A 15685-nucleotide genomic window follows, 5' to 3' on the forward strand; every position below is an offset into this window, starting at 1 on the left:
AAGTGATCAACTTATTTGTAAATGGTCATGGAAACATGATGGACGTTTTTATAAAAGTTGGCCAACAGAGTTCCAGTGTTTGCTAAACTAAACCGAATTTGTTTAATTGAATTAAACACTCAATCACATGGATAGTGGCAGGAAGTAGGCAAGGGCTATCTAAATAAAACATTCAGACCAGGGAAAGGAAGATCTACTATGGACAGAATGACCCCAGATGCAATAGGAAGGTAATATTTCTGGGTCAACAAATTAGTTAAGAATAACCATAATTGTTTTGCATAATACCATAATTGTACACGTATAACCTATATCTGATTGTTTACCACCTCAAGGAGAGGGAGGGAAGGAAGGATAAAATTTGAGACTCAAAACTTTAAATAAAAATGTTTCTTATTTAAAAATTTTTTAAAATAACCATAAGGTGATCATGGCAAAGGGGTATGAACAGTATGATATTTAAATGTCCCATGATAAAAATGTGCAAAGGCATTTAGCTATAAACATCAACAATGGAAAAATGGGGGGGGTGCAGCAGGGAGGGAATGAAGTAAATATGGCAATGAAATAATTTATGTTTATTGTATAAGACTCCCTCATCTAACAATGGCCAAACATCGAAGATCACCATGCATTATAATGATGGAATCTTAGTATTGGAACAAATGTCAGAAGGCATTCAATTCAACCCATACACATAACAAGAATCCTCGCTACATTTTTCAAGAAGTGTTTGTCCAGTTTCCACTTTAATACTTCCAATAATGGAGAACTCGCTATCTCTAAATAATAATAGCAAACATTTATGAAGAGCTATGAGGTTTCCAAAGCACTTTACATATGTTATTTTATGTTGTCCTCACAACCATACTACATTATTATTAAATATTATCTCCATTTTAGAGATGAGGAAACTGAGGCTGAGAGAGATTAAGTGATGACTTGCCCAGGGTCACAGGCAATAAACGTCTGGGGTAGGATTTCAAAGTTCAGAACTGGATCTGTTCTGCCACCTTGCTACTCTGTTCCATTTTGGGACAGCTCTATTTTAGAAGGTTTTTCTTTATAATCAATCAGAATCTCCCTACCTATAACTTCAATTTATTACTTCTAGTTCTGTTCTCTAAATCTAGAGAGAATAAATCTAATCTCCCTTCCATATGGCAAGTCTTCAAACAGCTGAAGAGATAACAGATGTAATCTGCTTTGCAAATCTTAAAACACTACACAAATGTTAGCTGGTGCTGTTGTTCTCCCCCTCCAGGCTATTACACATCTCCATGTTCCTCTAACCTTTCTTTAAATGACTTTATTTCAAGGTCCCTCACAACCCTGGCTGCACTCCTTTGGAGTCACTCCAGCTTCTCAACATCCTTTCTAAAATGAGCATCCTAAACTGGTCACAACAATTGCATTAGAGGGGGTGGGCAAGAGATTGTACAACTTTCCTTGGCCTGTGGCTCCTTTACTTTGTTTGTGGGCCATGGCCTGGCCCCTCCCCTCTTCCCAGAATCGTGTTTATTTATTTATTTTGTTTTTTGTTTTTTTTTGCAGGGCAATGGGGGTTAAGTGACTTGCTCAGGGTCACACAGCTAGTAAGTGTTCGAGTGTCTGAGGCCAAATTTGAACCCAGGTACTCCTGAATCCAGGGCCGGTGCTTTATCCACTGCGCCACCTAGCTGCCCCCCTGGGTATCTCTTTTTGAAAGTCACTTTTTAGTGCAATGTAAAATGCTTTAGACTTTGAAATCAGGAGTTCTGGGATTTTTATCTCATGTCTGACACATATTAGCTGCATGGTTAAATCTATTAATCTCTATGAGTACCAGTTTTTTCATCTGTAAAATGGGCTTAATAGTACCTGTACTATCTTATAGAATTGTGGGAGCGGCTAGGTGGCACAGTGGATAAAGCACTGGCCCTGGATTCAGGAGTACCTGAGTTCAAATCCGGCTTCAGACACTTGACACTTACTAGCTGTGTGACCCTGGGCAAGTCACTTAACCCCCATTGCCCCGCAAAAAAAAAAAAAAAAAAAAGAATTGTGGGAAAAACACATGGATACCATAAAGCATTAGCTACATGTGAGTTGTTATTATTGTGGGTGGCTACCTCATGCTGCTGATTGTGAGCTTGTAGTCCATTAAAAGCCCAAATTTCTTGCTACACCCTACCCTACTAATGTCATGGATTTCTTTCTTTCTTTTTTTTTTTTTTTTGCGGGGCAATGAGGGTTAAGTGACTTGCCCAGGGTCACACAGCTAGTTAGTGTCAAGTGTCTGAGGCTGGATTTGAACAAAATATAGAGCTATCATAACGAGAACAAGGAAGAGACTACCAGATAATTTTTTGTGCACTCTAAGTGGGCCTCTTTTTTGATCCATTTAAATTACCCATCTAGTTCGGGTACTAGGTTGCTGTCCATACAAGGATTAAACAGAGCAGCCAGGCTCTCCTAAAGGGAGATGTTCAAGTTCACTTAGGGGGACGGCACTTGGCTATTTCTGAAACATTTAGATCTAAAAAAAGATCCATTTCACAAAAGTAGCTTCTTTACCTTCACCATCCCACAAGAACGGAGCATTTTTCCGATTGAATTTTCCCACCATAAAAATACTCTAGAAAATGTGACAGATCTTAAAATAGTACTATACAAACAATGCATGAGTGTATATATAGAAACATTTGCTGTATATAGAAATTACTGGTTGCAATTCATAAATAATTCTGTTCTAGGAGACAAAAGGCCGCCAAGAGGTTTACTACATTCAGAAGCCCAGAGAGGAGATGCCTTAGGCTCACTGACCAACTCCATCAACGGGGCCACAGTATACATAAAAGTTGAATCCACACTGGGAATACTGATTCAACAGGTTTTCTATTTTTAAAGAGAATCAAGTATTTCTGATGTTGAAATTCTGAGAATAAGGTAATGGCTATCTACCCTGGGAGATAGCCCAAATTACCTAATGATATGGGCTTTTTCTCCTTTTGTCCATCCTACTAAACAAGACAGTCTTCTCCCCACTTCCCTCTTTAGCCCTTCATACACAAGCTCATACACTTATGATCTAAATGGAGAGTAAGGTTTAAATGAGCATAACCGATTATAATTTTTAAACAATGAATATAAATTTTCTCTTATTTGATTGCATAAGATAATTTTTTATTCTACATCCCTCAGACTTCTTGGCATGTGAGAAAAGGAGAGAATAAAATCTATTGAAAACAATTATTTGACTTGATGACTAATGGGATTCAATAGCACTATAAAATTTACACTTGATAATATAGGAAATGTCACACCAAGTCAGACTAATATTCTATCTAGTTCAAAATTCAGGCTACAACAGTGGTATCAAGGGAAATCCTTATGGGAGAGATGTGGTTATCTCCTATGTCATAAACCTCAGAATGTCAAGGAGGTATCAAACAGCTCTTGAACATAAGATGGATGGCTAGATGGAGTGTGCATTAATTGCATACTATGTGCCACTAATTCAGACAATCTTTCCCTGCTTAGTGTTCTTTATATTATATATGTTATGCACACATATAAGTAGCTGGTACCATTCTACTCATGATAAATTGTACACAAGACACGGCTTAAAAGATATCATCCGGACATCGGTGAACCACCAGAGAAGGACGTGATAGTAATAGCAAGAACAAAGGAAAGATAGGCAGGTAGAGTGTGCTGCACTGATACCCCCAGAATGTTTTTTTTTAACCTACCAGAAACCTCAAGTATGACAGGTTAGATCCTTTATGGAGAATATATGGAAGAACATTCTACAAGGTGAGAAGATATGGATGGGCTGTGATCTGCATTAGCGAAAGGAGCAAGTATATTGTACTCACATATTAAAACATTTTCCTCTAGTCATACCCACAGAAGCTCTTGCTCCTCCTCCTCTTCGCCGGTGGCCTACCCCCACCCCTGCCCCAACACAGGGTCACTACTGGGGTGCTTGCACTCAGGACGCCTCTTTAGCTGTTACTCTCTTTTAGCAATACCCCCTCCTCTAGGGCTTGTTGCTTCTGTGCTTCCTCCCCACCTCCCATTTCTGTTACTTCCAGTCCCATGAAGTATGGGACTCACTCAGGGCTAGGATCTCATTGCTTTGATTAGTTTTCAATTAGTTAATCTGTAAAACTCATTGTACCTATATGATGTTGAAAAAAAAAAGCCAGAAGGGATCCTCATGGTGTTCTCTCTCTAGTTCCTTGGCCGTAATATCATAATAAAAGCTTTCTTGAGATAATATGTAATAATGTGGCCTATTATATTATAGTAGCTTATAGAAAATAATAAAAAAGTATAAACCAGTACAACTGAGGTTTATATAAAATCTCTTTGGCTTTTCAATACATCAGTGGAATTGCTCTGACATCAACTGAAAAAACTATCATCTACCTAACTACATATTAATACATCAATACATAGAGAGAGCTGTTTACAAATGCATATGTGTGTAATATATAATGCTTCAAAAGTTATATTTTAAGAATATTACTCCCCCAAATTTTCTGCACCTGGAAAAGGTTTGAGATTCCTGATGTTGCTCATCATTGTGTGTGTTGCTGGGTCAGCAGGGGCTTGGGAGCCCCAAAGTCAATCTAGCACCCTAGAGTAGGATACTCCTTTAGCTAGGCTATGATGCTCCAGCCAAAACAGAGATTTATTAGTCACAAGGAACACTGTTGGATTAAAAGCCTATATAAATGTGGTACCAAGAAGAGGGCACTGACTTTAACATCAAGGGTTTGCAATGCTCAGCCTCATTCCCTAAGCTAACAGTTGTAGACTTAGATCTCTCATCACATTCCCAGACAGCTGACCCAGAACCACAGCAAAAGCCACAGATGGTCTATCATCAGGAAAGTGGTGCGGCACAAAAGGGCCATGGGATTTGGAACCAGGGAGACTGGGTTAAAATTCTAGCCCTGCCATTTATTGGCTATGTGACCATGGACAATTCTCTGGGCCTCATCCAACTTGTCTTTCTCATCTAGAAAATAAGTGTTGAATTAAGTGGTCTCTGGTGTCCTTTAAAACTCCCAATCTATTTTTTAAAATTTATTTTATTCTATAATTTATGGAATAAAATAAGCATAGTATAATAAAAAGATGATTGCACATGAAACTGCAAATCTACGATGTACGACTTGCTTTCCTTTTAAATATATAACAGTTAGCATGTAAATGTCTTTTTTTTCTTCTTCCCCAACCCCCATGGTGACCGTTAGACACAAATAGGGTGTGTGCGCGCATGTGTGTATGTATGTATGTAAAACTATACTATGCATACTTCTGTTTATTAGTTCTTTCTCTGGATGTAGATAGCATCTTTCTTCATACGTTGTTTATTAATTTGGGTATTTATAATAGTCAAAATAACTTATTGGCTCAAATTTGTCCTTAAAACAATATTGCTGTTACTATATACAATGTTCTCTTGGCCCTGCTCATTTCACTCTTCATTATTTCATGCAAGACTATCCATGTAAAATCCCCAATTTATTACTCTATGATCCCATAAAGACCACACTACCTGCTTCTATCCAATAGTCAGTCATAGTTCCAGAAACCTGTGCCCAAAGTATAAAGTTCTGCAGGTAGAAGGAAGACAAACTCTAGGGCAGTGTGTGTGGCAGGGGGGTCCTTGGGCAAACTCTCTGGAGCCAGAGTTAGAGAAGCAGCTCTAACATCCCAAAGACAGAGAAGTCATGTTAGATGTCTGTGTGAACAGAAGGATGTATTCTCTAGAGACGTTTCAGAACTGGATCATGTGTTTTGCCATTGATATAAAATCTCCTATAAGGGGAAAATGGGACAACCTAGAGAATGGAGAGGCTAAGAAGAGAGAGTCTAGGATATTTCCAGGCCAAAATGAATAGATCAAAATAAGATGACTCTTGTCTCTTGTGTCAAAGTTAAAACATAAACTCCTCCTTTGAGAGTCCTTCATGACTTGGCCCCGCTCCACTTTTCCAACCTTGTTCTGGTCTACTCCTCTTCTTTCACCATCATCCATCCAAACTGTCCTTCTCTCTGTTCTTCACATACAGCCCTCCATCTCTCATCCGTGGGCCTTGGTAATGACCATTAGTCAGATCTGGAATGAATTCTCTCTTCACAGAAACCATACTTTCCTTCAAGAGACACCAGCTCAAGATTGCACTACCTTCTACAAACTGCCTTTGTAGAGAGCTCCCCAAATGCTAGCGTCCACCTTCATTAACTTATATTTACTTTTTCTCTTCATATATTTATTCTACATATCTTTTTACAGATATACAAGTTGTCTCTCCCAGAAGAATGTAAGATTCTTGACAGCAGGATTGCTTCATATTTTTTTTGTCTATCCTCCAGTGCCTACTTAGTTCTTGGCACATAGTAGGCACTTAATACTTGTTGAATGATTGGCCAGTTGATTGATAGGGCAAATGCCAAGTAGCTGGAAGACTAGGATCTGGAGATGGGGATTTTATTTCCCAAATAGCTTAGTTCTCTCTGTGAGTTTCATTAGGGGATAGAATTACACTTCTTACAGGAATTCAAGCATTATCCTCTTGGCAAGATGGGAAAATTGTTTCATGTGTTAGGCCAGGCTGGAAAGCCCTCCTCCCCTGTCTTTTTTTTTTTTTTTTTTTTGGCTTGTTATTCTGACTTGCCTCCCCAAGGGCAGTAGAGTACAGCAGGAGATATAAGGGCAGGATCTAAGCTAAATTCTACTTTGTCCCTACACATTTTTGGAGGCCTCAAAAGCATCCTGCATAAAATTCAAAACAAAGGAGGAGATATTCATTCTCTACTCTGCCCACAATACCAGAAGTACTATGTTCAGTTGTTGTGGTTATCATCTTTTAGGAAGAATATGACCAAGCTGGAATACATTCAGCCAGGATGGTGAGGGGGCCTTAAGAATATGTCATTGAACCTGAGGATGATCAGTCTTAGAAAAGAGAAGATTTAGGGTGGGACTGAGGGGCACAATAGCTGTCTCTAAGTATCTGAAGCACTGTCATGTTGAAGATGAATGAAACCTGGTTTTGTTTTTGTTTTGTTTTTTTACCCTAGAGGAAAGATCTAAGGGCAATTAAGGTTGCAAAGAAGTAGACTGAATTTTTATTTTAACCATTAATTAATAAATAATAGTTTTAAAGTTTTAACAATTAGCACCATAGGGACAGCTACGTGGCACAGTGCAACAGAGCACCAGCCCTGGATTCAGGAGGTCCTGAGTTAAAATCTGGCCTCAGACACTTGACATTTACTAGCTGTGTGACTTAACCCCAATTGCCTCACCAAAAAAAAAAAAAATCAAAACCAAAAACAATTAGCACCATCCAAAAGGGAAACGGGCAACCTCCAGAGATGAGAGGATTCCCCCTTACTGAAGGTCTGCAAGGAGACGCTCTTTTGTGGCAGATGTGGTAGAGGAGAGTCATGCTTTACACTGGACTACATGATCTTTGAAGTTTCTTCCAACCCTGAGATTTGATGATTCTGTAACCTAAGTTCAAGTCCTAGCTTTTTACTCTACAAGTTCTGTGACCTAACATGTCACTTCCCTCTCAGAGTCTCAGACCCTCAAGTTTTCCTGATCTATGAGGTCACATTTGAACTCAAGTCTTGCTAACTCCAGGCTTGGCAATCCATCCACTATCTAGCTGAATATAAGATGTACTTTGGGGGGGGGGTAGGGCAATAAGGGTTAAGTGATTTGCACAAGGTCACACAGCTAGTAAGTGTCAAGTGTCTGAGGCCCAATTTGAACTCAGGTCCTCCTGAATCCAGGGCCAGTGCTTTATCCACTGTGCCACCTAGCTTCCCCCAGATGTACTTTTTAAAATCAAGAACTACTTTGAATTGGTAATACTATTTTAACACCACAACTTCTGCTACTTTCATGAACATTATTATTCATTTTTTCTTTAATAAATATTTTTATTTAAAGTTCTGAATTCCAAATTTCATCCCTCTCTACCTCTCCCAGTCAGTAAGCAATCAGATACAGGTTATACATGTATGATTGTGTAAAACATTATCATATTAATCACTTTGTATAAAAACTTGAATAAAAAATGAAAGAATGAAAGTGAAAAATAGCATGCTTCAGTCTGTGTTCAGTCAATACCCATTCTTTCTTTGGAGGTGGATAGTACGCTTCATCATTAGTCCTTTGGGACTGTCTTGGGTCATTGTATTGCTGAGAATACTTAAGTCATTCACAATTCTTTATCAAACAATATTGCTATCTATCTCTATGCACAATGTTCTCTTGGTTCTGCTCACTTCACTATGCATCAGTTCATGTAAGTCTTTCCAGGACTTTCTGAAATCATCCTGCTTGTCATTTCTTATAGCACAAAATTATTCCATCACCATCATATACCACAGTTTATTTAGCCATTATCCAATTGATGGGAATTCCTTTGATTTCCAATTCTTAGCCATCCCAAAAAGAGCTGCTATCAATATTTTTTGTACAAATAGGTCTTCTTCAAAGCGATATAAGGACGCTCTTTTTTTCTTTTCTTTCTTTCTTTCTTTCTTTTCTTTTTTGGGGGGGCAGGGCAATGAGGGTTAAGTGACTTGTCCAAAGTCACAGAGCTAGTAAGTGAATATAAGCACACTCTCAAGGTCTCTTAAGAACTTTGAGACATCCCCCCAAAAGAGAAAGACCTATTTGTACAAAAATATTTATAGCAGCTCTTTTTGGAATGTTGAAGAATTGGAAATCAAAAGGAGAATGGCTAAACAAGCTGTAGTATATGATGGTGATAGAACATTATTGTGCTGTAAGAAATGGCAAGCAGGATGATTTCAGGAAGGCCTGAAAAGACTTACATGAACTGATGTATAGTGAAATGAGCAGAACCAAGAAAACATTGTGCACAGTGACAGCAGTGTTGTTTGATGAAGAACTGTGAATGACTTAACTATTCTCAGCAATACAATGTTCCAAGACAATCCCAAAGGACTAATGATGAAGCATACTATCCACCTCCAAAGAAAGAACTGATACTGATCAAACAAAGACTGAAGCATGCTATTTTTCCTTTCTTTCCCTTTTTTCTTTTATTCAAGTTTTCTTGTACGAAAGGAGTAATATGGTTATGTTTTACATAATTGCACATGTATAACCTATATCTGATTGCTTACCACCTCATGGAGGGGGGCAGGGAGGAAGGGAAATAGGGATAAAATTTGGAACTCAAAATGATAAATAAAAATGTTTATTATTTTAAAAAAAAACTTTGTAATTGATTGCATAACATGGGAGACACTGGCACAGGACCACCCAGCATGGTATGCCTGCATCAGAGAAGGTGCTGTGCTCTTTGAGCAACGTAGAATTGAAGTAGCTCAAAAGAGATGTAAGATGCTCAAATGTAGAGAATCCAACCCAAATGTTCACATGGATTATTTGTGCCCAAGCTGTGGTAGAACATTCCAAGCTTATATTGGTCCTGTCAGCCATAGTCGGACACACCGTAACTTGACTCTAACACAGGGATGTCATCATGGTCCTCTTCGAGACAACAACCAATCCTTTGTCCCTCTAGCTTAGGGTAAGTCACTAACCTCTCTGAGCTCTAGAATACTCATCTCTAAAATGGTTTGGGATGATCTCTACAGTCCCTCCCATTCCTCAAATTCTGAAACAACAGAAGATTTTTTGCCTAAGGTTACAAGGTTGGTAAGTGATAAAGACTGGACAAGACCTCAGGACTCCAGACTCCAGACTCATACTGTACTCATACCAACAAATTAGAGCTGCCTTTTGCAAGTAGTCTATTTTCTTTTTTCTTCACTTAACAAATGTTTTTGAGCAGATCTGTATATAAGTCATTTAAAATAATGTTCTTATTTCATTCATTTGCCAGAAGCACTGAATTTTAGCCCTTCCTGCAAAGATGGCATCCTGTGTCATTCTCAATGGTAGTAAAGGAACTTTACGTATTCATATACTCCTCCACTGCACAATCCAAATAAGTATTTATTGCATATCTACTTCATGACCACAAGTGCTAAGTAACTTCCTCTATGATTTTTTTTTTTTTTGCGGGGCAATGGGGGTTTAAGTGACTTGCCCAGGGTCACACAGCTAGTAAGTGTCAAGTGTCTGAGGTCAGATTTGAACTCAGGTACTCCTGAATCCAGGGCCAGTGCTTTATCCACTGCGCCACCTAGCTGTCCCCCTCTATGAATTTTAAGAAAATATGTTGAACACATTGTACATACATATATGTATGGGGGTATATAAATGTACACATCTATATATGTATACAGAAATATGTATATATGATCAAACAGATAAGTTATGGATTGGCGTGGTATAATTATTTATGGAGCACCTACTCATGTCAGGCACTAGGCTAAGTGCTTTACAAACAGCATCTTGTCTGAGTGCTTATTCACATTCCAAATGCTTGTGCTTTGTAAAAAGGGTTCCTTTCACCATCTCTCGAAGTTTTTCTGAATGGTCTCATAGATCGTTTATAGCTAGGTTCTCTGAGAAGTGAAAGAACCCAAAGTATTGGTACCAATGCCAACGAGAGCTGTGAAAATGGTTGTCTGTGGATAAGAAAAAAAAAGGCTTGGGAGGAAAATCTAAGAAATCTAACAGGAAAAAATCCAATAGGAAAATAGGATCAGAATAATAAAAAAATCCAATGTCCATCAACTTGGAAAGGCATGAATACAGGACTCTGATTGCTAAGGCTGGTTAAGGATTGAAGAAAAAATATAGGGCTGTGATGCAACCGAGTATGTGAATACAGTTGTGCTTGGGAGAGGCTCATCCCAAGCTTTATTTAGTAAGTATAAGTAATGTGTCTTCTACTAAATTCCTCCTCTGACTCCTCATTCTGGCATGTAGGCAGTTCTGCGCTCCTGAGGGCTATACAAGTAAAGCACAAAACTTGGTTGGACAATTAAAGAGAAAAGGTTTAGGGGATGGGATGGGTGATGGAATGTCTGTCTGTCATTCAAGGACCAGCACAGCTAACTATCACCAGGCTCACTCACTGTCTGTCTTATTGCCAGGTTAACTATCAGGTAATATAGTAACAAGTATTCTTGTTATTTGTCACAGCAACTCATTAAATAACATGCTAAAGTATGGAAGGGCTATGTTCTGCATTTAATATTTAGGCTCTCATCACTCCTGCCTAGTAGCACCACTCTCTCATTCCAAAGTATAGACAGCTAAGCAGAGGTTTTGGATATGGGGTATCTGACTGAGATAGAGAATTTGTCCCACTCTGCTATCTCCAAATAAAATTAACCAACTGACTGAGTATACACACACAGAGGAAGTTACAGATCCTCAAAGAATGAAAGAAGTACAATACGGCATCGGCAGAAACAACTCATAATGTAATCTTTCTTTAAGGCAAGGACAATTCTCTAATTAGGTCTCCCTCAATGTCCACCCTCAAAGGGATTAGGAAACAGCTACAAAAGAGGAAAGTGGGGGTCATACTGAGTTTCGTTCCTCTGATATGAAGATAAACAATGACTAAAATCTAACTGAAAGCAAAAAGGCTCAGGTTTTGTAAAATATACTCGACAACCATACCTTGAGGAATACAAGTATTTGAATACGTAAAGGACAAAAATACTGATCGGAAATGACCACCAAGACCTTACATCATTCACAGTTTGTTTTAGGTATATATTCACTTTAATAAAGTAGTAACAAAAGATTCCTATTTGTTCTTTATCCCTTTCCATACTTTTTGGAATATTTATCTGCGTTTTGTTGCTGTTAGTGATTACAAGGTTCTATCTACTATACATATTGTTCTTTTGGCTTTACTTTCTTACTCTGCATCATTTCAGCTAGTCTTCCCATTTTCTAAAAGAATAGTAGAGTGCAGTAACATTCCATTCCATTCACAATCCATGATTTCTTCAGCCACCCCCCAATCCTTAGACACATACACTGTTTCCAGGTATTGCTATTACAAATAATACTGGTTTGAAGATGTTTGTGTAGTAAAGCCTCCCCCCCCCCCCCCCCCCCCCCCCCCGCTCCCGTCCATAATACTCTTAGTGAACAGAAGCCTCATAGAGGCTTCGTTGGACCTGGGGCATGAGCAGCTTTGTAGCTCTCACTGTATAGAGCAATACTGCTTTCCAAAAAGATGGTAACGATTCATCGTTGTGACAGGTGGGTGATACTGTTCCTGTTTTTGGACAACTTAACCAGCACTGAACTTTGCTGGTTTCAATCATCTTTGGAAAATGGTCCCTTTATTACTGATCGGCCATCACATGTGTTTATGATACTGACGAGCTACATCCAAGGCAAGCAGGCCCTGTTCAGTGAGCTTCCTGACAGATAAAGGCACTCATGGTTTCAAAAAGATAAAAGAACAAGTAAAATAACCTGGGGAAGCAAAAAAGAAACCCAGACTTAGCAACAGTTACTTTTCAAAAGCAAGAAACCAAGCCATTTATTCCTATCAGTTTACCCAAGTGGAACATCTAATTAAAGACAGGCCCCTTTGGCCCTCTCCCCCAATATCAGACTTCGAGGCAACCAGCAAGAGATAGGCTCATATTCCCACTGCACAGCAGTTCTCTTTTCTTTCTCTCTCACTCATTCTTCTGTACTTGCTGCCAGCTGGGTTAGCCAGAAACTAGAAATAGTATGATTAGTAAGAGGCTCTGGTCATATTTTGGACTTGTGAAAAAACTCATGAGCAGAAGGAGCAGAGAATAAAGACCTTTCCCATCAGCCTCTCTCTTCCGGAGTATTTAAAGATTTGGAATCTTGGGGGGATGGGACTGTTTGCTTATGAATTGTGCAGGATATTGCCACTTTGTCTTTTTGGGTGGTCTGGAACACTGTACACACATTGGAATGTTTTCCTAGTAAATGATCAGTGATGGGAAACATAGCTGAGACAAGAGCTGAGATCTTAAGATCTTAGTCAGAGAAGATGGAAACCTAGTCATCTGTTCCCATGAGGCAGGTATCATTTCTACAGAATTTAGGGTTTTGTTTTGAAAATCACCAAATCTATTTCCATCATTTCCTCTAGAACTCGAGATTTCATAGGGATGGAAAATCAGACCCAATTACAATGGTTAAGAAGCAAAGATCAACATAGCCAATACAAATAGGAGATTTTAAAAAGAAACATGGACTTCTACTGCTGAGTCTACATAGTGATATTAATGTGTTGTGCTCTCTGCTGCAGGGGATTTAAATCTGAGCATGAATAAGCAGGTCAACACTTCATTGAGAGTCCAAATATATTGATTTCAGTATGTCATGAAGAGACAAAATCTAAAATTTTACAAGAAGGAGGCAGCATTTTTTAAAAGCCTTGTGAAGATTCCAAGAGAACATTAATTATACTCTAAGTTTGCAATATGGTTTAGTGAATAAAAGCTAGTGGGCCCAGAAACTGCTGAAGAAAAGACCATATGCATTTTCTCTATTTTATTGAAGCAACATGTTTTTAAGAAAATAAATGGGGTTATCTGTTCATTTTTTACACATAGAGTCAGTTAGTTAATTTAGTCTGGAGACAGTAGAAAGAGACAAATTCTCTCTCAGTCAGATACCCCATATCCAAAACCTCTGCTTAGCAGTCTATTCTTTGGAAGGAGAGAGTGGTGCTACTAGGTAGGAGTGATGAGAGCCTAAATATTAAATGAGGCAATATTCAGGCATCTCTGGTGAAGGAAAGAAGAAAAGGTCAAAGCTCATGTAACCTTCCAATCACATACGGCCATGCTTCTAGAATCCGATTTTGTCACTATGCATGTTCCTTCCATCAACATACAACCCAACCCCTCTACAACTTCAAAGATGGTATTTAGGAGTTGTTTGGGACACAAAAGGGATCATCCTGTGACCAACCTGGCAACAAGCCCCTCCCAACTTGGAGGGAAAGAAAGAAGAAGGGAACAGGAATTTATTGCTTGTCCAACAAGTGCATATGCTGTGCCACAAACTGTGGTAAGTGCTTTAAAAATATTCTCTCATTTGATCCTTACAACAGCCGGATCTTCTGACAGTCCATTACTGAGGCCGTGCTCCAAACCTTTTCAACATTGCCAGAGCTTGTGCTCTGCTGGCACGGCCTATGAGAACCCAGGGGCATTTTCAAGCCACAATGAGGAACCAGAGTTTCAGGAATATCTACTGAGAATCCAGGCCTTGCTGACCTCAAAATTCTGTCCAATGACATCGTATTTAAGGGGGGAAGATCAATGAAAAAAAATGATGTCCCCTGAGTTCTTCTTACGGTTGTAAATATCATGGCATCTAGCCCCGGTTCTATAGCTCTATGTTCCTGGGAGAGCTGCTGAACATCTCCACCTCAGTCATCTCATTTATAAAAGGAGAAGAATCAAATGTAACCTACCGACCACACGGGGTTATTGTGAGAAGTGAATGAGATCACGAATATAAAATTGCTTTGAAAACCGTGAAAAGCCAAATACATAAAAAGGGAAGACAATGTAGAAAGAGCATTGGTTCTGGAGTCAGAGGAGCTGGGTTCAAATTCAGCTGATCTGTGGCTCTTCCTGACCTCTGACACTTCCTGTATGATTGGAAGCAAGTGGCTTCCTCAGATCTGTTTTCTCTTCTGTACAAGGATGGGCCTCTGAGGTCCTTCCCACTCCTAGATCTATAATCCTATAATTAGTATTATTTCTTACTTAAATTATACGACATAGTAGAAATCAATCAACAAGCATTGGGGGAGGGGGGGCAATGGGGGTTAAGTGACTTGCCCAGGGTCACACAGCTAGTAAGTGTCAAGTGTCTGAGGCCGGATTTGAACTCAGGTCCTCCTGAATCCAAGGCCAGTGCTTTATCTACTGCACCACCTAGCTGCCCCCCAAAGCCACATAACTTCTAAGAGACCTTCCAGCTCCAAGTCTATGACCCTATTTTAAGAACACAGGGTTGGGGCAGCTAGGTGGCACAGTGGATAGAGCACTGGCCCTGGAGTCAGGAGTACCTGAGTTCAAATCCAACCTCAGACACTTGACACTTACTAGCTGTGTGACCCTGGGCAAGTCACTTAACCCCAATTGCCTCACTAAAAAAAAAAAAGAAGAAGAACACAGGGTTTCATGCTCCTTCTATGACAAAGGTCACAGTCTCTCTGTAGGTTACCTCCATGCCACAAGAAAATATGAAAGGAGGGAGTTAGTTGAAGACTGTAATTATGATTATCTGATAGTCTCAGGATTTCATTTTCTGAGTGGCATAAAATCTGTGGGGTGTGTGTGTGTGTGTGTGTCCCTACTTCCCTTTACATCTTTTTCATCTATCTCTCTCCCAAAAGCTCTTAGGAAAATAACATGCCAAAGATGGTTCTCTGACTTCTTGTCAAATCCAGTGTCTCTCCTTGAATGTTATTTATTTATTTATTTATTTTTTTGTGGGGCAATGGGGGTTAAGTGACTTGCCACAGCTAGTAAGTGTCAAGCGTCTGTTTATATTTGATTTTCATGAAACTCTTAGAGAACCAGGAGAGCAAGGAGGAGGAGGGTGGTGGCTTATGTACTTTCTCCAGGCACCCACCCATTCAAGGAGCTGTGGCAGCAAGAAGTGAGTGCTTAATGACAGGCAGGGCCACTCCAAATCTGGCAGCTTCAAATGACTTTCCAAACTAGCCGTAAGGCTGAATTCAATTTG

At 39.3% G+C, this 15685-nt stretch overlaps 1 protein-coding gene across 1 annotated transcript in view; it reads right to left on the reverse strand.

Annotated features, from left to right (window-relative positions):
- CNNM2 (cyclin and CBS domain divalent metal cation transport mediator 2) overlaps positions 1-15685 on the reverse strand; it is a 182125-nt gene that overhangs the window by 66595 nt on the left and 99845 nt on the right. The gene's annotated exons all lie outside the window — the stretch shown is intronic.

Source organism: Dromiciops gliroides, chromosome 2 (genome assembly GCF_019393635.1).
Source record: "Dromiciops gliroides isolate mDroGli1 chromosome 2, mDroGli1.pri, whole genome shotgun sequence".
NCBI classification, from domain to species: domain Eukaryota; kingdom Metazoa; phylum Chordata; class Mammalia; order Microbiotheria; family Microbiotheriidae; genus Dromiciops; species Dromiciops gliroides.